A 21,318-nucleotide genomic window follows, 5' to 3' on the forward strand; every position below is an offset into this window, starting at 1 on the left:
TTACAAAGCCACTGACCATTTAACCGGCACCGCCTCATATGGGAAATCTGACAACATAGTGTGGCTAAGCCTTGGGCCTGCTGCATTATGAATAAGAGTACTTAAATCATACGAAGACATACAAACAATAGCCAAAAGCAATCCCAACAGCAAGGACATTTTGAAGAACAACTTCTAAGACACATACTACCCCAACAGGAGTATTACTTTAGAAGCCTTGTGCCTGTACAAGATAGCCCAAAACTTTGCATACAAAAACAACTTTAAACCAAATGAGGAAAAGTTAGATACAGAGTGGAAAGTTGTGAAGGCAGCTTGGTGAAACTTACGAAATGCAGCCTAATTAATCATATGAAGTTGTCATTAAAAACTCCTCAACACAAAGAACTGTACTACATGGCTCAACTTCAACTTTTCAAACCATGTAGAAAAGAGATGTATTAGCCACCTACACATGAAGATGCTTTCATTGCCAGTGAAAGTACAATTACAGTTGAAAACTCTACACGGTACAGAACCATAATGGACAATGAACGCCAAAAAGAAGACAATAAGAAGAACTTCAAGCACAACTAAATGTAGACACTTCTGAGAGCAGTGAACCTTCTCAAACAGGCACCCAAGAACCACTTGGACAGCCACTCAGAGCAAATGAGGCAGAATTAGCCATGACGGAAGTAACCACCAATATGCTTCAGTATGAGCACTGTGCAGAAGAGTTGGCAGTACTGAAACCCCAAATAAATAATGAACAGCGTACCATTTTTGTCAAAGTAAGTGAAAGCATTGACATGGTATACAGCACGAAAGAAAGACTTGTACCTGTGACAACTACAAACCTATAAGTGGTCAAGCTGGGTCAGGTAAAACATTCTTAATACAAACTATAGGTAAATACCTCCAAAAATTAACAAACAACAACCTTTCTGCTGTTGTAACAGCCCCATACAGGTTAGGCTGCCTACAAAATAGGTGCAGTCACTCTACACTGATTGCTATTCCTTCCAGAACACCAAAACAAATTAGAGTACTATAAACTTTCAGCAGAATCTGCTATGGAGCTACGCAGAGTTTTGAAACAAATGAAAATGCTCCTAATAGATGAGGTGAGCATTTTAACTTTGATTCACCTCAGATTGCAAGAGTTCCTCAAAACAGACTACAAACTCTTTGGAGGAAAACATGTGATTGCCTTCAAAGATCTCCTTCAATTAACACCAGTCAAAGGTGAACCTATCTTCACAACCTTAGCGCACAAAGAGTGCCATAAAAGTCTTGGAAGTATCGGGAATGTAAATCTCTAGCAACATTTCCAATACAGAAAACTAACTCAAAACATGTGTCATTCTGCAGACCTCACCTATGTCAACATTTAAAAAAACATACAGATTGGTGTACTATCAAAGAAGGTGTAGTCTATCCTCAATACTAGACGCTTCCATGAGCTGTATGGGCGTAAAACATGTGCTACTGATGTCATTGAACAATTAGCTAAGAAAAACGTTAGCTGTATGTCCTTAATGCCAACTCTAGCAAGCTGTGCACAATTGAATGCAACAATGCTGCAAAAACAAAAACAACCACTAGTGGAAATTCACGCCACAGACAAACTGGACGTACACGGTATGACAATACCTATGTGTCAACAAGGTATAGCACAACTACAAACCTTAGAGTACTCCATCTCCAACACCAACACAACTGGTTTGGAGAAAATGTTAACATTATGTGTCAACTGTAGAGTTATGCTAAAGCGTAACATTGACGTAGAGCAAGGTTTAGTTAGTGGAGCACTTGGTACAGTTGTGGGGTTCCAAACATACCCACGGGACAACAGCATTTAGTTTGTAAACATCACGTTTGACAAACTTTCAGAAGTCAAAAATATAGGACGCACAACAGCACGATTCCTTCTTTTCAAAGACATGTATGTACGCAGAGAACAGTTTTCTCTGTCGCTAGCTTATGCAGTAACTATTCATAAATCACAAGATCTAACCTTAGATCAAGCATTGATTGATAGTGGCAGCACAGACTGTAAAGAAGGCATGAGTTACGTAGCACTGTCATGGCTACGTACACTGGAAAGACTGTATCTAGTGAATATTGATGCAACTGCAGTCAATGCAGACATTCTTTGCATCATAGAGTACAATAGAATACGTGCACTGTACACACCCCATCTGAAAATGTACCCTATTCCACAGAAACTGAAAGGTTTGAAAAGAAGGCTCATTCAATCAGAAGTTGTAAATTATTTAGCAACAGTACCATCAAAGAAATTGAAAGCAACTCATACTGCATCAACTACCAAAAGCACATACAAAAGGAGTCAAAAAGACAAAGCATACCCAACTCCACCCAAAAAAGGGCTCTGCAAAGAAACCACGTACCCTTCCATCAAAGTGCTCAGACACAAAAGTACCTGACCCATTCAACTTTTCCAATACAACAGGTGGTAATTGCTATGCAAATGTAGCAATGAATGTTCTATTCCAAATGCCAACAATTGTGGAAAACATTTATTTGGAGCAGTCGAGTTGTGTTTGTAAATGCTCATCCTTCACAGAAATGCAGTAAGTAATCCTGACACCATTTACAGTGGCTCAGGAATAACGCAAGAATTGGACTACAGTGCTGAAATGGTGAAATTCACTTTAAACTGACACGAAGAGCCACAGGAATTTCTAATGAACTTACTACAAATACTGGAAAGGAAAAACATACTCATAATTGAAATCTTTCATATTTCCTACATGTGGAAACATACATGCAGTCTCTGCAACCATTTCATTCAGGAACAAGTCCCTAACAAATGTTTCATGTATATATCAATACCTAACTGTGACTCCATTCCATTTCAGCAACTGGTGCAAAATGCAAAGCATAGCATGTTGTGTACGTCATGCAATTCTGATAATCGTTCGACACTACATATACACTTACATAGTCAATATGTAATATTAATGCTCCTAAAATACAATGCCGATGGGAAAAAAAACAGCTTCAAACTTACTGCGTTCACACACGGACAGGTATCACTTGGCAGGAAAACCTTCACGGGGATATAGATATATATAATACAATAAAGAGCAAGATGATACGTGTTGTTTACTTGCCTCCAACCCCCTCACACAAAAACTCTATAAGGTTTTCCAGCATCACTAGTCCTGAAAAAATGGACCGTCTGCTATAACTGATTTACACAAATGTATAACAAGTTTATTATTCAAATAATTTAAACTGAATTTAAACAAAAAACACTACCCTCACCTAACACAGTGTACTAAACATTAAAAAACAAATATAAAACAAATGTAAAACATCAAATAACTTATTTATACGACACAAAAATATCACATAACACACAAAAAAATCTCAATGTGTCACTAAAACAACAAGCATCCCAACATGTTTCTCTTCTTAACTGCCCAGTTCAGGCGAACATTCTTCAGGGGATAAATTTAAAAGCATCCACTAATCTCTTCCACACCGTGTTGAAAGGGTAGATTCAGGCACCCAAGAGGGTAAAAAGAAAACAAACTCCAAGCCTGTAAAAATAAAGGAAAGGAGAAACCTAATGAGTTCCAAAAAGGGAAGGAAGTACTACAAAATGTAAATGGTGGCATGGCACAGGGATTATGCCACACTCACAAGGGTCCCAAAGGGTACCCACAGATTTACCTTTAAATGGTGAAACTTCAAAGCACGTCACAGAATGACAAATTTGCTGGTTTCCCTCCAAATGAGAAATCAATACTTCAACAAAGCGTCACAGTCCGCTAGAGTATCGCCACACCTAAGTAAGACAAAACCAATAAACAGAGACCACATGCTCTGTTATATCCAGAAATCACACTGGCTTCAATACCATTGCACATAAAATCAAGGCTCCAGATAACAAAGTAAATTACCTCCACAAATGTAGGGATCAAGACTGCAATTCACAATTCAGTAATGAACAAGTTGAAATGGAAACATCCATACGATCAAGCAATAAAGTACAGAGTCAATCTGGAAAGCAATGGAAACATAACAGTAAACACCATTTATCTGGCATTACCAAAACCTCAGCTAACAACATGCCGTCAACATGCACTAGAGGGCAAACAGAAGGGGGTGCTTATATTTCACAAACGTGAGGAGGCCATGCATTATCTAATGTGTAAAGACAACTACTCAGCGTCCATGCTGTCCAACCTCCACAACGTCAAAGAAACGTGGAAAATGGATAGCCACACAACATGTGTGTAAAAAAAAAAAAAAATGTCCGCGTTTCTTTGACGTTGTGGAGGTTGGACAGCATGGACGCTGAGTAGTTGTCTTTACACATTAGATAATGCATGGCCTCCTCACGTGTGTGAAATATAAGCACCCCCTTCTGTTTGCCCTCTAGTGCATGTTGACGGCATGTTGTTAGCTGAGGTTTTGGTAATGCCAGATAAATGGTGTTTACTGTTATGTTTCCATTGCTTTCCAGATTGACTCTGTACTTTATTGCTTGATCGTATGGATGTTTCCATTTCAACTTGTTCATTACTGAATTGTGAATTGCAGTCTTGATCCCTACTTTTGTGGAGGTAATTTACTTTGTTATTTGGAGCCTTGATTTTATGTGCAATGGTATTGAAGCCAGTGTGATTTCTGGATATAACAGAGCGTGTGGTCTCTGTTTATTGGTTTTGTCTTACTTAGGTGTGGCGATACTCTAGCGGACTGTGACGCTTTGTTGAAGTATTGATTTCTCATTTGGAGGGAAACCAGCAAATTTGTCATTCTGTGACGTGCTTTGAAGTTTCACCATTTAAAGGTAAATCTGCGGGTACCCTTTGGGACCCTTGTGAGTGTGGCATAATCCCTGTGCCATGCCACCATTTACATTTTGTAGTACTTCCTTCCCTTTTCGGAACTCATTAGGTTTCTCCTTTCCTTTATTTTTACAGGCTTGGAGTTTGTTTTCCTTTTACCCTCTTCGGTGCCTGAATCTACCCTTTCAACACGGGTGGAAGAGATTAGTGGATGCTTTTAAATTTATCCCCTGAAGAATGTTCGCCTGAACTGGGCAGTTAAGAACAGAAACATGTTGGGATGCTTGTTGTTTTAGTGACACATTGAGATTTTTTTGTGTGTTATGTGATATCTTTTGTGTCGTATAAATAAGTTATTTGATGTTTTACATTTGTTTTATATTTGTTTTTTAATGTTTAGTACCCTGTGTTAGGTGAGGGTAGTGTTTTTTGTTTAAATTCAGTTTAAATTATTTGAATAATAAACTTGTTATACATTTGTGTAAATCAGTTATAGCAGACGGTCCATTTTTTCAGGACTAGTGATGCTGGAAAACCTTATAGAGTTTTTGTGTGAGGGGGTTGGAGGCAAGTAAACAACAGGTATCATCTTGCTCTTTATTGTATTATATATATCTATATCCCCGTTGGTGGAGTAGGATGTTTTCATGTTAATAGGGATTCTTTATACCTATTTAAACATATTAGGAAAACCTTCACAACAGTAGCCATAATGTACCACACAGGAGACTCAACCAATGGAGGGCACTATACTGCATAAATTAGAAAGCAATGGTCATGGTGGGAGTCCAATGATACTTCCATCAGTCCAAAGCAGAGATTACCTGCAAATCTTGCGAATGCCTACTTAATATTCTTGAAGCCAAAATGTACTCATTGATGTACAAACCTACTATACCTTACTCCCCAGCACCAACCAGTACCTTTGTAAGTGGACAAAACAATGTTTTCCTTCCACACTGTCGACCTAAAACAACTTAGCATATTGCAAGCATTGAAGAAATGCACTAAAGTGTGTGTTGGACATTTTTATCCCAATGAATACACTCACACAAACAATACGTGTGCACAAATCACAGTAGCAGTATTTTCCACAGTATCGTGGAAGGAAAAGTACTAAGTATGAGGGTCCAAAACTATCCTTAGTAACCTCTGAAACCACCATGCATGCAAATCAGTCACCAGCTCTCCAAGAATAGTGATACAACTCCAAGACATATGGCCCTATCATCACGTAACTCCATAATGGTACACTACAACTTCAGAATGTACACAGATGTCCAAGTAGCAAAAAGAATGCACAACCTTTTAAATGTACTCTTTACGAAAGGGACACTGTAAACTGTCAGAATATGTCACCTGGTATCTAACTGCAATCAGAATATGACAATTTTATTTGCAGCATTTAAACAACCCAACTGAACCTTCAACAACTACTGTGCTGCAAACTTGTGAAACACTTCCAAAGTATGAGCAGTTACAGTACACCAACAGGTACATATCTACCGTCAGAATTCTGCACTAGCACAGTACAATGCCACAATACTTGCAAACCAGCAGCAGCAACCAAATGCATAAAGAAACAGTGATACATAAAAAAAGATGCAGGTAAACATTTACAAAATACCACCTGCTATACAACATCACCCATCCTACCATCACGTATAGGCCAGAAATCGTAAACCATTACATTCCCTCCTACTTCAAGAGTATACCTTAAAACATGCTGTAACCACTCCAAACATCAGTATGATTCATTGTGCACCATAGTAGCAAAAACATTTGAAAGGTTTTTCTTTAATCCAGCATGGATTTTTTCCCCACAGACCCAGTGATTATGCAAATAAACACAGGAACTGTGCTCATTGCACAGTACACTGGTTCAAAGCATAGTACTTAGGAAGTCCTTGTTATGAGGTTCTACAAAGTAAAGAAATGTATGCTATGCAGTGGACTGCAAACTCACAAAATACCTGCTCTAACATGTTCTGGTCTCTTTTCCCATAGATTATGCAGCAACCGGTACCATAACATTTCACACTCGATACCAAAAACACAGTACAGGCCCTCCTCAATCCAAACAGTAAGTCTGCAACGATTGCTATTATACTACAATGTCCACAGTGCAATGTGTACACTTATTTCTGCTATACACATAGCAATGCCACCATTTGCAATACACACCTATATTACACTACGCAGCTTGTGCCTATGCCCTACACACTTCACTACACCCTGTACAGTGTAGGGTCTCCAACCATGCACTCAACATTGTACACCCTACCCACAATTGCCACTGCTCTCTACAACTATGCATACAAACATCTATCCACATACCCCTAACCCCACACATAACACAGCCACCTACCCCTTAGCCACTGCAGTTGACGTTGTCTGCCATTTCTTCCACACAATACATAACCTGTTTCCTACGTACACTGTTCACTTAAGCCTACAATAAGTAGACACACTGAATGAAGAAAACTACAGTAACCTACCTGACAATCTGCACAATCACAACAATACAACTTGATGAATGCATCCATACATCTTACGTAACTGTCATAACTGCTGCAACATTTGGCTCCTTGCTTTCCACTGGCACTGTGAAGGCCATTAGGTAATTTTCATTGTTATGTACACCATTTAAAAAAAAGGTATCCAGCCCATATTTCACTGCAGCGCATGGGTCGTAGCTCGGCATCCATATTGCAACCACAGCGTTACTGCTTACGTTTTCAAACTTCTGTTTCCCTTTCTTATTGTATAAAGGAAACACCATTTGAACACCATAACCCCTTTACAAAGTTTGATGAACGTACATACTAACTCCTTGTCTTTGCTGAAGTGCAGCCCCAAATAGGTTCATGCTGCACGACACCTAAATGTGTACGATGGGAAACCCACCCAGGTATTCTGAGGCAGCGAACACACAGTCTGCCATCATCCACCGTTGCCTCGTAACACAATGCACATATAACTGGTCCTTAGGCACTGTAAAAGCACATTTTATGTATGTTGCCATCTGTGCATTCACTGCACCATGTGTACGGTACCATCATTTCTACTTGTACATCGTACTACCTTCACCGTAATAACACTACCAACATTCGTAAATGCATGCTACAATCGAAACACATTGCCGGCTGATTATTTTTTTTTCCAGCATCATCTCCGGAAAGTGAAACCTAACATACCTCTCCTTGAACAGCACATACGCTCATTGTAAAACAGCCTTGAGGGGGAAGCAATTTTAGCTCCAAGGTCTGACATTGGCCCTCATTACGACCCTGGCGGAAAGTGACTGACCGGACCGCCACAGCGTAAATAGCGTTTCCGCCATTGCACGAAGGAGCAAAGTGCGGCCCATTCCGACCCATCGGGCACGAGCACCACGGCATGGCGGAAGTGCAAAGTCCGCGATGGCGGAAATGACCCCAAAACGGCCCACACCGCCGCCGTACGGCGCCCTAGGTGCAATACCGCCACCCATCACAGCGGACACCGCAGTGTGCGCCTACCGGAAAGTACGGTGACCGGAAATATACGGAAACGGAAGTTAAAACATGGGCCCGGAACGGGAAACATCCCGCCGTACACCTATAAAACCACTAAAACCACACAACCACTAAAAACACTACCCTGAGACACACCCCAACCCGTCATCCACCCTAGCGAAACCAAGAAAAATGGGAAAAGTAGCGAAGAAAGCGTGCGACCGAAGCGGCAGGTCCACTTCTCCCGTGAGGAACTCACCGTGCTAACAGAGACCCTCCAGGAGAATGCTGCCGTCGTCTTCTGCACGCAAATGACCAGGACGGCACTTGCAAACAAGAAGGCCATATGGGCTCTGGTGGCACAGCGGGTAAGTGCGGTGGGGACCGCACCCCGCACCCCACAGCAATGCCGAAAGCGATGGGACGACCTGCGGATACGCGTCCGCAGCATACTCTCTGCCAACCGCAACATTGCCACAGCCACCGGGGGAGGTCCTGAATCACCCATCAAGTTGACCCCCTGGGAAGAAATCTGTGCCTCCACCATCGGAATGGAGAGCATAGAGGGAGTCGGAGGGATGGAGAAAGGAGTGCAGACATCCGAAGATTCAGGTAGGTGGGCCAAATAAAACAATGCCAAATCCACAAAGTCCATCCATGTGAAGTACCATGTGTCCACATAGTGCAACAGAAACACATGTCCAGGAGAACGTCCACACACATCGGCCTGATAGCGCACGTTAAAACCCACAATAAATACATAAATAATTAAAAACCCCTAAAACACGCACTACACGTGCAGCAGGCACACCCTAACTGCAGGCTGCCCAACAACTGCACCCTCACTCCACACACAAATGAAAGCACCTCCAAGGCCCCGACCCAAATCACCCTCAGGTACCACCCCAATGCATGTGATACAATGCCATTCCAATTCCCACAGACCCATCAATAACCCTCGCCCTCCTTTACTCCACCACAGGGTCCGATCCAAACGACGAGCTTCAGGACACCCCTACCAGCACACCTGCAAAGAGGGCCAAGACCAACGGCCAAAGACCCTCCACCTCAGCTGCACGCATCAAGACACGGCAGCAGCACAAATCAGGTGGCAGCACAGAGGAGGGAACATCAACAGGCACCCCAGCAGCCAGCATGCCCACACCACCACCACCACAGGTCCCCCCAACGGATGCCACAGAAGGCACTGCCTCTGGTGGCAGCAGCACCATAGGTGACACCCCATTGATGGCAGCATGCTCCGACACAGAAGACGGGGATGTCGAAGTCAGATCCATCCATGACCTGTCCCAATCCCCCTGTCTGTCCCATCCCGTACAACATGAGGATACCACGCAGGGGCACCCACAAGACGACGACTGGCCATCCCCCACAAGCCCTGTGGCAAGGCAACATGAGGACAACAGCCCCTCTGTGACACCCCCGCAAATGGCCATGGCCCAGCAGAGGCAACAGTCCCTCGACCAGTTAATCGTGCAACAGCAGCAACTGGCCACGCTCCTCAAGGACCATGCCGATGAATGTGGGGGCACTAAGGCAGACATAGAAACATCAACTGAGACACTTAGGGCAGAAATGGAGAGAGGTACAGAGACACTAAGGGCACAAATGGAGAGTAGCACCGAGAGCCTGGGAGTCCAAATGGAGAGAAGCACCGAGAGCCTGAGGGGGGAACTGCATGCGACGTCCAAGGACGTATGTGCCGAACTTGCCGCAGTGCGCCGTGTGCTCACTGAGCTCTCGCAAACCCTTAGGGACATGCATGGACGTGAGCAGGCAGAGACATCATCCGTTGCAAGTTCCGTCCAGGGCAGCCCCCAACGTAGATCTGGGAGGAACCTGCGCTCCACAGGCAGGGGTGCCCCTGATACCCGCAGAGGGGGCTTGCAATAGCGACTGCCCACTGACAATGAGCATCTTTGGACACTGGTGTTCGGGGGGGAGGTAGGAGGGTGGAGGGGGTGTGTTGGGCTCACTTGGGTGGCGGGTCGATAGGGTGTACAACATGATATCACATATGCCATAAACAGTGCACGATCAACCAATGAGATGTGTGGACATTGATCTTTGTGTACTAGGCCATCATAGGCGTACAGTCCATATTGTGCATGTCCCAGACACACACAGTGCCACGAGTCCCGTGTCCATGTATCAGCCACCAGGCGTGAGTGCTAGAAGCATACATCAATGAGATGCTGACGAATGTCACGGCCCTCCGGTGCCTCGCAGACTCCTTGAGGTGCTGCCACATCCCCACCCTCATCATGACCATCATCAGGTGCTTGCAGTTCTGCGTCAGGGGGCATGGGCACATTTCTACGTACGCATATGTTGTGGAGCATGACACATGCCATCACCATCTTTGCAACCTTCTCATGGCGGAACAGGAGTGCCCCGCCAGACCTGCTGAGGCAGCGGAAACGACCCTTCAGTAGGCCGAATGCCTGTTCAATGACTACACGGGTACGTGAGTGGGCATGGTTGTAGTCCTCCTCATGCTGGTCCTGTGGGTTCCGGACTGGTGTGAGGAGCCATCTCTTCAGTGGATATCCAGCATCACCTGTATGTGGACGATAAACGTATGATGTGGAATGCCATTGCTACGTACGCACCCCCCCCCCTTCCTGCCAGGTCATTGCCGAATCACATACCCCACATTATCATGCATGTAATGAGACTCACCGAGTAGCCAGGATCTGTTCCCTGCGTGTCGCTCCATGTAGCGTGGTATTGTAGAGTTCCTCAAGACCATAGAATCATGGGTTGATCCAGGGAATCGGGCACAACAATGTGTAATGATCCTGTTGGAGTCAGACACCATTTGTACATTCAGAGAATGAAATTGTTTTCGGTTGCGGTACTGGGCCTCCATGGCATGTGGGACGACCAATTCCACATGGGTGCAGTCGATGGCACCAATGCAACCCGGTATGCCGGCAAGTGCATGGAATCCCACTTTTGTGTTGGTAATTTCCTGCTCCGAGCGTGGTAGGGAGATGTAGTCGTCTGCGTGCTGCAGGAGGGCATCGAGCACTTGCAATAGTGTCCGTGAGAACAGTGGCTGAGAAATGCCATGCAACTGTCCGACTGTGTGCTGGTAGGTGCCTGTGGCCAGGAAGTGGAGTACAGACACCACCTTCAGTAGGGGTGGGATGGCGGTTGGGCTATCTATCATGCTGACAAGGTCAGCCTGTGTCATGTCCACAATGGCGGCTATGGTGTCCCGGTCCAGACGGTAGAGGGTGTGGATGTGCTCATCAGTGAGGTTGAACGGATGTGCTCGGAGGCGTGGGATTGCGGGCTGCCTGCGTGGTGGTAGTGGCTGTGCTGGCGGCCCTTGCTGGCCCTGCCTTGCCCTCCTCCTCCTCCTGCGTCTCCTCCGTGCGGCCGGTTGTAGTTGGTGTTCGTCTTCTTCTTGGAGTTGGAGTACTTGCAGTGCTATCATGTCCCCCAGGGCCAACATCGCGAGTCCTGCCGGTAGCATTTCGGTGTGGTTGTGGGAGGAGACTGGCTGTGCAATTTATGTGTTTTCAGGCTGTATGGCCTCCACCTGTGGTGATTCATTCCACCTGTGCAAACTGCTCTCCCCTTTGGCCGAGCACGTCCCGCGCACAACGCTGCAATTCAGGGAATGGCATCTTGCTATTGCAATCATGTATTTGTACCCGATGGCCGTGTAACATTGGTTGATATGTTCATTCTGCTGTGGTCCCATTGTTTCACATACTATCTGTGCAGTCGCGAACAGACTTGTGAAGGGTCAGTGGAACGTAGTACTCGAGTAACGGTGGGCCCTCATGCATCACTGTACCGAGTTGCAACGACGGGCGGGGCGTCCCATTTGTGGGTGAAGGCAGTTGCCATTTTCACACACAGCCGCACTCGATGGATTAATTAGTGATTTCAAACGGCCACAGATGCCTCTTCGACGTGATGTTGCAAATGAGGAATTCGAAGGGCGGCGCTTTCGGTTTTCAGCTAGCGGCGAGGAAATGCCCACAGGTCTGACTGCAAATATAACGTACTATTGTTCAATGTCCTTGGGACAGGGGCCATGGCGAGGATGCAATGATTGATATGAATGGTTTGGGATGCGCAATGGCGACGTGGGCGATGAGGCCGGACGTTCCCAAATACATGTTACTTCACTACACTGGAATTACGGGCTGGGGCACTGTGGATTTTGCAGGCTGCATAACGCACAGACTCAATGGATATTTCTAATGCTATGTGAGTAAATATTCAGGCGTTTTAATCCCGGGATGAGGGAATGATGAATGGATGCATGGGCAGGTGATTTGATACAGAGTTTGCCATGTACAGGGCTTCTTGGGATCTATCCGCCTCCCCTACGCTATGTGATGCAGGGCTGCCATAGTGGGACCATCGTCTATCTGGCCTTGTTGAGCCCTCCCTGTCTCGACGCGCCCTCAGACACTTGTGTCCATGCACGTTACCAATCCCATCTGATGGATTCTGTTTTGACAGACGCATGCACAGGTACACTCGTTTGTGATGGTGTTTACACCTCGATATAGATAGTTATGAGTCGCAAGTGGTTTTTGGGTGGTGATGGACCTTTGGAGTGGGCTAGCATGCATATGGCTGTGGATTTAGTGTGATCATTGAAGTGAGTTGTTGGAATGTAGTTCTGATGGCCATTCTGTTCTTTTTCTTTTCTTTTGGTTGACAGGTATCTCCTCCCCTTTTGCCACTGCCATCTGTATGCCACTCCTGCAGATGGGTTTTACTCCCGACACCTGCTGCTTCGTGTTAATCAGTGGAGCAGCATTACGATCTTATGGGACGATCGCCAATGGGCCACATGCCCTTACGCAGTACTGGTGGCTCGGAGCAACATTTCGGCCTTTCAGCTGGACTAGTGCCTCCCCATTGGGACGGCCCTGCGGTTCTGTGTGCTTCCATGTTGCCTTTTCGTACGTGAATGTGGCTCTGTGTACCATGATGGAACAGGGCGTCACACAAGTAGTGGCTGGTCATTTCTTGCGGATGCAGCCCACAATGGTGAAATGTGTTTTGGAGTTCATGGCCTGATGGCTGTATGGGCTTGGTGATTTTGATGTGCATTAAATTTCTATTCTGATTTGGCCCGTGTAGCGTTCTTCTTTGCAAGTGATGTGGCATATGCCTATTTGGGGAGCGATGTATTGTGAGGAGATCTGCATTGGGTTCCAGCTTCGGAGTTTAGTTGCGTGGTACTGTACTGGGCGCGTTTGCCTACGAAGCCCGTGAGGTCAGGGATGGGGGCTGCCAATATGACTGTTTGAATGTTGTCATGCTCAGGGGCGGGGGATTGGGTTTTGTGTAACAGATGCCGGTCAGCCAGGTGGACTGGTGGAATGATGTGATTTTCGGAATATTGCTGGTCACAGGTGCCTGTGTTTGCGTGCGTTTCTTGGTGGGGGACTGTGGTCATGTCCATTGGGATGGCTTCTGTATTCGTGCCATCTGTGCCCTGCAGCTCCCATTGGCCCCTCTTGTGTTTCATTTGTTCGTTGGCATGCATGGGTGACTTGTACATTTCAATGGTTGCATTGTGACTTCATTGCACCTACAGGGAGTTGTACTTTGTGGGCAGGGAGCGGTGTACAGGCACTCAGTGGGGCCGTTTACGGTTGATTCGCGATGCCGTACTTCTCACCATGGCGGAATGGTACATTCCACCATGCTTGATGGCGTTAGGTACATGTCCGCTAGGGTCGGAATTGGCGTACCCTTGCGCCATGGTGGTGTTTACGGTTTGGCATGGCGCGCGCGCGCGTGCTTGGTGCAGTTAGCGTTGGCGTTCACTACGGTGTCGCTAATGGCTTCGTACTTTGCGGTGACGGGTCATAGTCGCACCGAGCGCTATTCGATGGCGGTATTGCATTTCCACCATCGTTTTCCGAATTCCGCCAGGGTCGTAATGAGGGCCATTGTATTGTAGTATAGCAAAAAAGGATACATAACTTACACTTCAGTTGCTCTGCCCATGTGCCCCAAAGGAAGTCTGCAACAAACCCATACGCTGTACACTGCAAATTTTCGCCCACCCAATACAAGCATGGAATTTGCTGAAGATATGTAAGTACAACATTACATCACATGTGTATTACAAATAAAATATATTAAGCTGCTGTTCTGGTTGCCTATTTATAAATGTACTCTACTGCACACTTATTCTCTGTACATTTTACAGAGCTTTGTGATGGCAGTAAGGACGCATTGTTACAATGCCTCCTTTTCCGGTAAATTGCAACTGTGATTGTACTTCCTTTTGCTGGCATTCTTCAACACCCCCTGCAAATGCAGACATAAAGGGCAAGAAGAAAAGGGAATACAAGTTGTGCACTAAAAACAACACACCTTCTGCTGATTCAAGTAGTACTACATTCCCTGTTTTGACATTTCTATGCCCACTCACACAATTACTAGGTCTACGCACCCTCAGTATACTGAACGTTAAAATGGCCACAGGTGCACACAGCGGTCAACCAACACACAAACAGCCCACATTTCATTGATGCACTACTTAGCAAAGCAGCTCCTCCATTCTCCACAATCTGAGGTGACCCTCATGAGGGTTCTTTTTTTATTACTTTCTTTGCAGACAGACAGACACATTGCGTCGTGGGTCGACCAACACTGTCATGTTATGTAAAAAGGAAACACATCAAAAGGGCAACTGGTGGCAACGTTTCCAAGACACTTTCCTTGTGTGGAGACATACGATCACAGTATCAGCTACAAAACAGAGAGCAAGGCAGTGGGTTAATTTATGACGCTTCTCAGTAACACACAGTACATGGTCCATGAGGCAGCCAGCTATTACAAAATCCTTCCTGCAAACCCTTGTCCTGTACTCTGCCACTTATACCAGCTACTTAAATCTACTTTTATTCATCTTTCTTCTCAGATATCTTGCACCTTACTCCGTGTGCCACACCTTCCACATTCCAATAGACGGGCGGTGGACCAAGCATTGGAAGATTACCATAAGCGATTTATTTCCCGTCGTTATTATCTGGGCTGACCGATATGGGCCGGTATGTTCATTTGTTGTTCCGCTAATACAAACCAACCTACAAACCTTTATGCTGTAAGGCATCTCAGAGAGCATTTACCTTGTCTAACTTTCAAAGAAAATGTGTTGTTCCACACGGCCCATAAAGTACCACTAAGTACTCCTTTTCCCACTTTGCTAGATGAGAACAGAAGTACAGAAGTGCGCAGACGGCATTGGTCACTGGATTTTGTTTGCGAAATAAAAGAGCGATCAATGCAGCCAACTTACACGTTGTTGTTAACATTCTGTAGCAAAATAAAGCACTTTCAGCAATTCAATATGGTGTTACTAAACTATGGTTATGTTCTGGAACAGTATGCTCTGTGTGCGCATGTCTGCTTTTGCTTTAGTTTATGTTGTACCTTTCCGGAACTAGGTGCTCACATGACAGAGTGCGCTACGCTTGTCACTGACGCCACTGACTGCTGCAATGGTGTATGCTGCACACACACACATATAGGTAATGGAAGTGATGCACACATGACAATTGCACACAGTAGACGCGCCAACCATGTTTGTTGGCCATCTCAACAAGTACGCAAAACAAAGCTAACAGTCAGATGGCCTGCGTCCTGTATATGTCTGGACTTAATGGCGTTGATGATGTTGTCGGCTGCAAATCTATGTGGGTTGGTGTCCATACTTTACATGTGTAATGCTTATTAACTCGTGTCATGTTGCAATATCTTCCTTCACTCTCAAAGCCCACCATACGAAACATAAATGGTGGCATCTCAGTCCGTGAATGGCAATAAGGCCAATAACGTACACCATATGCAAGTGCAGGCACTTCACGCCACCTTTGCTGGTGTACCAACTGGAAACGGGTCCTCCACAACCATTTGGTTACAGTGAGCACCCACAGGAGACATACATATTTCCAAGAGTGTACGCTGGAGTTACAAATCAGTATAAGAACGGACCCAAAGAAGGCAACATTCTGAAACCTACTTCCAACCAGTGTCCAGACCTTTAGGTGAAAGGGCCGTAGCCATGCATACATGGCAGTTGGGGCTTGCCACTCCCAACACAACATGGTACGCCGATTACAAAAATCCCTACATCTTCTGCAATACACTCCCCATCCCCAATGCCCTCTGAATGTAGTCGCCTGCGCACCTTCCCGACAATGAATTATATGCCAGTAGCTTTGAACATGGGCCATGTTGCAAATGTTAAGTGGTAAAAAAATCCTTTCATGCCCGACTTTCTTACTACACTCCCTGAAGCAATGCCCTGTTCACGGCTACACCATTCCTAACGCAAATGGTGTCTTAAATCACCAATGCTGCTGTAGGAACTAAAACATGTCCACCACAGTGATTCTGCAAAGGCGCGCACCTTAGGACATTTACATATTTAAAAGTCTATGGTATGTCACATGGTATGGTTATAATAACTTATGCAAATGACCTAAGGTAAAGGGAATGCACTCTTTGTAAATATGTGTGCAATCCACATACCAATATCACAGCACTCCCATACATGGCAGCATTAACGTTGCGGGTTTGTGGCCAACAGCCTAGTCCTTCGCCACACCCACTACAAGGCAATAGAGCCATGCATGGGAACATGTGACCACATACCTTTTCTGTCCACAGATACTTATGGGTACAGTAAGGAACCCAACCAAGGCAACATTCTGAAACCTACTTCCAACCAGTGGCCAGCCTCTTAGGTCGAAACGCCCCAGCCATGCAAGCAATCCAGTAGGGGTTTTGCAAGCACAACACAACATAGCACATCAACTGGAAATATCCTCATATTGTCTCCAATGCACTCCCCATCCCCAATGGAGTCTGCCTGCACTCATGAAAAATGGATAGTCACCTCTACGGCTGCCTGCCAATGAAGTATATGTGAGTACCTGCGTAAAAGGTCCATATCGTAAAACTGTGATGGTAAAAAATTCCTTCCATGTGCCAATTTTTGACTGCCCTCCCTGAAGCAAGGCTGTGACCAAGCCCTAACCTCTTGGATACATGCGAATGCCTACGGCCTGGCGCCCATGCACCCAAGAGCCTAGTCCTTCAACACACCCACTAGAAGGAAATAGAGGCATGCATGCTACCATGTGGCCACGTAGCTATCCTGACTACCGGTACATATGGCTACAGTAACAGACTCATCAAACAAGGCTACATTCTCCAACCTACTTCCAAACAGTGGCCAGACTGTTAGGTGCAAGGGCCCTAGCCATGCACACAAACCAGTACGCATTTGCAGGCACAACACAGCAGTACGCCGATTGCAAGTATCCTCATACTATCCCCAATGCACTCCCCATCCCCAATGCAGTCTGCCTGCACTGACCAAAATATGATAGTCCCCTGTGTACCTAACCACCAATGCAGTATATGTCAGTACCTGCATGAATGGTCCATATCACAAAAGTGTGTGCAGCTACCCGCCAATGAAGTATATGCGAGTAGCTGCATGCATGGCCCATATAGCAAAACGGTAATGATAAAGAATCCTTCTGTGTAGGAATGTCACGCATTCTCAATTTTTACCCACCATCTGCAATCCTTTCCCCATTCCCAAGGCAGCGTCCAGGCTGTCACCACATAAGGTACTCGTCTGCTGACCTACCTGCAAATTGCCTCACTGCCCTCCCATGCATGGAGGCATTGCATTGCATGGGTGGTGCCCAAGCCCTAGGCTCTTGGGTAGGGGAGGCCTGCAGCCTCTGCCCATGCACTGAAAAGGCAAGGCAGACAAGCATGGGAACATTTTGCCACAAACCCACCACCATAAAACAATGCAAATGCACAAAGTCAACATAACCACTGGCAGTCCTAGGCTACAGCACAACACATTGCCAATTTCTTCGCTTTGCCCTCTTTTGCCCACCGGATCCGGCAAACCATGTTTTGCAACCCCTTCCGCCACAGCACTATCCTCTGATACACCATGGCGGTGTTTCCCAAAAACTTTGACGCACATCACAGTTCCCTCCAGCCAACCACCGGCCATGTCCAATGTTTGCCGACATCACGGCATACCGCAAGCCAATGAGACTTCGGCCTGCGGAGCGAACAGGGAAATGGATCCGCAGAGTGAACAGGGAAATGGATCCGCGAAGCGGACCATATATCACACATTTTTTGGGTCGTACATTTCAGTTGTTTGCAACAAAAGTATTGGTAGGATTTCCACCAAACACACAAAAGCACACTTTCTGACCCAAGCCCTTGCTTCTGCCTCAAATTTGGTGAAAATCTGTTCAGCCGTCCGGCCTGTAGCCATGCGCAAAGTTTTTCCACCATTCAGTGTATGGAAAAAGAAAATATTTTGGGACCCCCCTATAATTTTGCCCCCCATGTACGAAACCTCAACCAACTTGGTGAAAAGATTCAGAGCCGGTCATATACTTTTTTTTGTGCAAAGTTTGGTGACGATTCCTCCAGGGGGAGCGAAGTTACAAGCCGACGGAAAAATGGTCTTCCTATGAGTTTAGCAACTTAACCATAACTACACGCCCACTACCACGGGCCGTGTCATACTTCTGAGTATATAGTATATTGTTTTAGTTACAGAAACATCTGTTGCAAATATGGAATTATTTTTCTAATGGACCTCATATATAAAAACATTACCATCTAATGATCACACAGAATTTACAAATGTTGGTGCTACATGACAAGATGGTAAATGTCGAAATTCAAAACAAATACTTCAGGGCTGATCTACACTCTCTTATACAAATGCAATTTAGTACGTTTTTAAACAAAAAATCTACACGTGATTCAGTGATAACATTATTGCAGGGTCATTTCTGTACAATGTTTTTAATACCCTACCATTTAGCCTTTTGCATTCCCAAAGAGAGTAATAAGCCCAGCCTAAATTTTCCCAATAACATTCTATGTCTGTCAACTCTGAACAAAAGAAAATAAACCAATGATCCTCTGCGCCAAAGACTTTGCAGGACAAGGCCACAGTGTTGTGCGATGCTGGTGTTTGGCAACAAAGAATTCGGAATGCAGATTGCGGGAATGCAGTGCAGCCGTCGACCAGCGGCGACCGCAAGGTAATACAGGTGCGGGAGAGGGACGCAGCCATTACTGCATTCTACTAAACTGCCCTACCTCGCGCTTACCTCCATTTCAATGCGTATCTCACCCTGCTTGTTTCTACGCATTCCTTAGGCTATCCCGCTCCCGGGTAGTCATTTTTTCTGTTGTTCTTACAAGCTGTTTCTCTGTTTTTCTGTAGCATCTGATGCATTTTCTCCTGTCTAAGTGTTTGTTTAGGCCTCAATCATTGTTCATCTGCATTCCTCTGCAGTTATGTTTTTTCCCTCTAGGTGAATGTATTGGCCTCTACAACTCTGTGCTGAATCTCCTATGCTGTGATCTCTACTGTTGCCCTCCAGGCCTGTTCCTCTCTTGGTTGAGCTGAATCTGGTTGGCTCTCATCACATTCTCCACATACTGTCTCTTGCTGCCCATGCAATTTGTCTCCGTCTGTGCTCTGCTTTTGCCTGCTGCTCCCTCTGTAACCTCCCCTTGTTGCCTTCTCCCTCTGTTGTGCATCCTGTGGGGCGTAGATCTGTGCAGTGTTTTCCTGCTCTTCTCCTCCTCTCACTTCTCCTTCATTACCCTCTATCACACCCACTATGGTGCTCTCAATCTCCCCCATCTTCTCTAACTGCTTTTCTATCTCCTATCCTTCTCTTCTCACTAAGTCTGGAAGGAAGAAACTCAAGAAGGACACCCTGGTCTTCCAGGCATTCCCATCACCAACACTATGTCAGTGCCTTTTCCAGACAAACTCTCACTGACATCCTCTTTGTTGTTCCTTCTCCTGACCTATGGACCCTTCACCCATCGCGGCCGAGGAGTAAGTACTGCCAAGGCGTTTTGCCTTACATTAGGCGCATTTGTTTCAATTTGTAAAAATCTGTGTGCCCCCAGTCCCTAATCCCCCTTGCCGCACTCCTTGCCCCATTCCTGCACCCGCTTCCTGGTTCCCTGCCTCCCACCTGCCGGACCGCCCCCCCCCCGCTCTGATTGGTCTGTGTGGGCCTGTGCGTGAGGTCTAGCGACCTGCGTGCTTCCTCGAGTGTCACTTCCATCGCGGCCGAGGAGTAAGTACTACCAAGGCGTTTTGCCTTACATTGGGCGCATTTTTTTCAATTTGTAAAAATCTGTGTGCCCCCAGGCCCTAATCCCCCTTGCCGCACTCCTTGCCCCATCCCCGCACCCGCTTCCTGGTTCCTTCCCTCCCACCTCCCGGACTGCCCCCCCCCCCCACTCTGACTGGCCTGTGTGGCCCTGTGCGCGATGTCTAGCGACCTGCGTGCTTCCTCGAGTGCCACTTCCATCGCGGCCGAGGAGTAAGTACTGCCAAGGCGTTTTGCCTTACATTGGTGCATTTGTTTCAATTTGTAAAAATCTGTGTGCCCCCAGACCCTAATCCCCCTTGCCGCGCTCCTTGCCCCATCCCCACACCTGCTTCCTGGTTACCTCCCTCCCGCCTCCCAGACCAACCCCCCCCAAGTTCTGATTGGTCTGTGTGGCACTGTGCGCGAGGTCTAGCGACCTGCGTGCTTCCTCGAGTGCCACTTCCATCACAGCTGAGGAGTAACTACTGTCAAGGCGTTTTGCCTTACATTTGGCACATTTGTTTCAATTTGTAAAAATCTGTGTGCCCCAGGCCCTAATCCCCCTTGCCGCACTCCTTGCCCCATCCCCGCACCCGCTTCCTGGTTCCCTCCCTCCCGCCTCCCGGACCGCCCCCCACTCTGATTGGTCTGTGTGGGTCTGTGCGTGAGGTCTAGCGACCTGCATGCTTCCTCGAGTGCCACTTCCATCGCGGTTGAGGAGTAAGTACTGCCAAGGCGTTTTGCCTTACATTGGGCGCATTTGTTTCAATTTATAAAAATCTGTGTGCCCCCAGGCCCTAATCCCCTTGCCGCGCT

Source organism: Ambystoma mexicanum, chromosome 13 (genome assembly GCF_040938575.1).
Source record: "Ambystoma mexicanum isolate Mex_15411 chromosome 13, UKY_AmexF1_1, whole genome shotgun sequence".
Lineage (NCBI taxonomy): Eukaryota > Metazoa > Chordata > Amphibia > Caudata > Ambystomatidae > Ambystoma > Ambystoma mexicanum.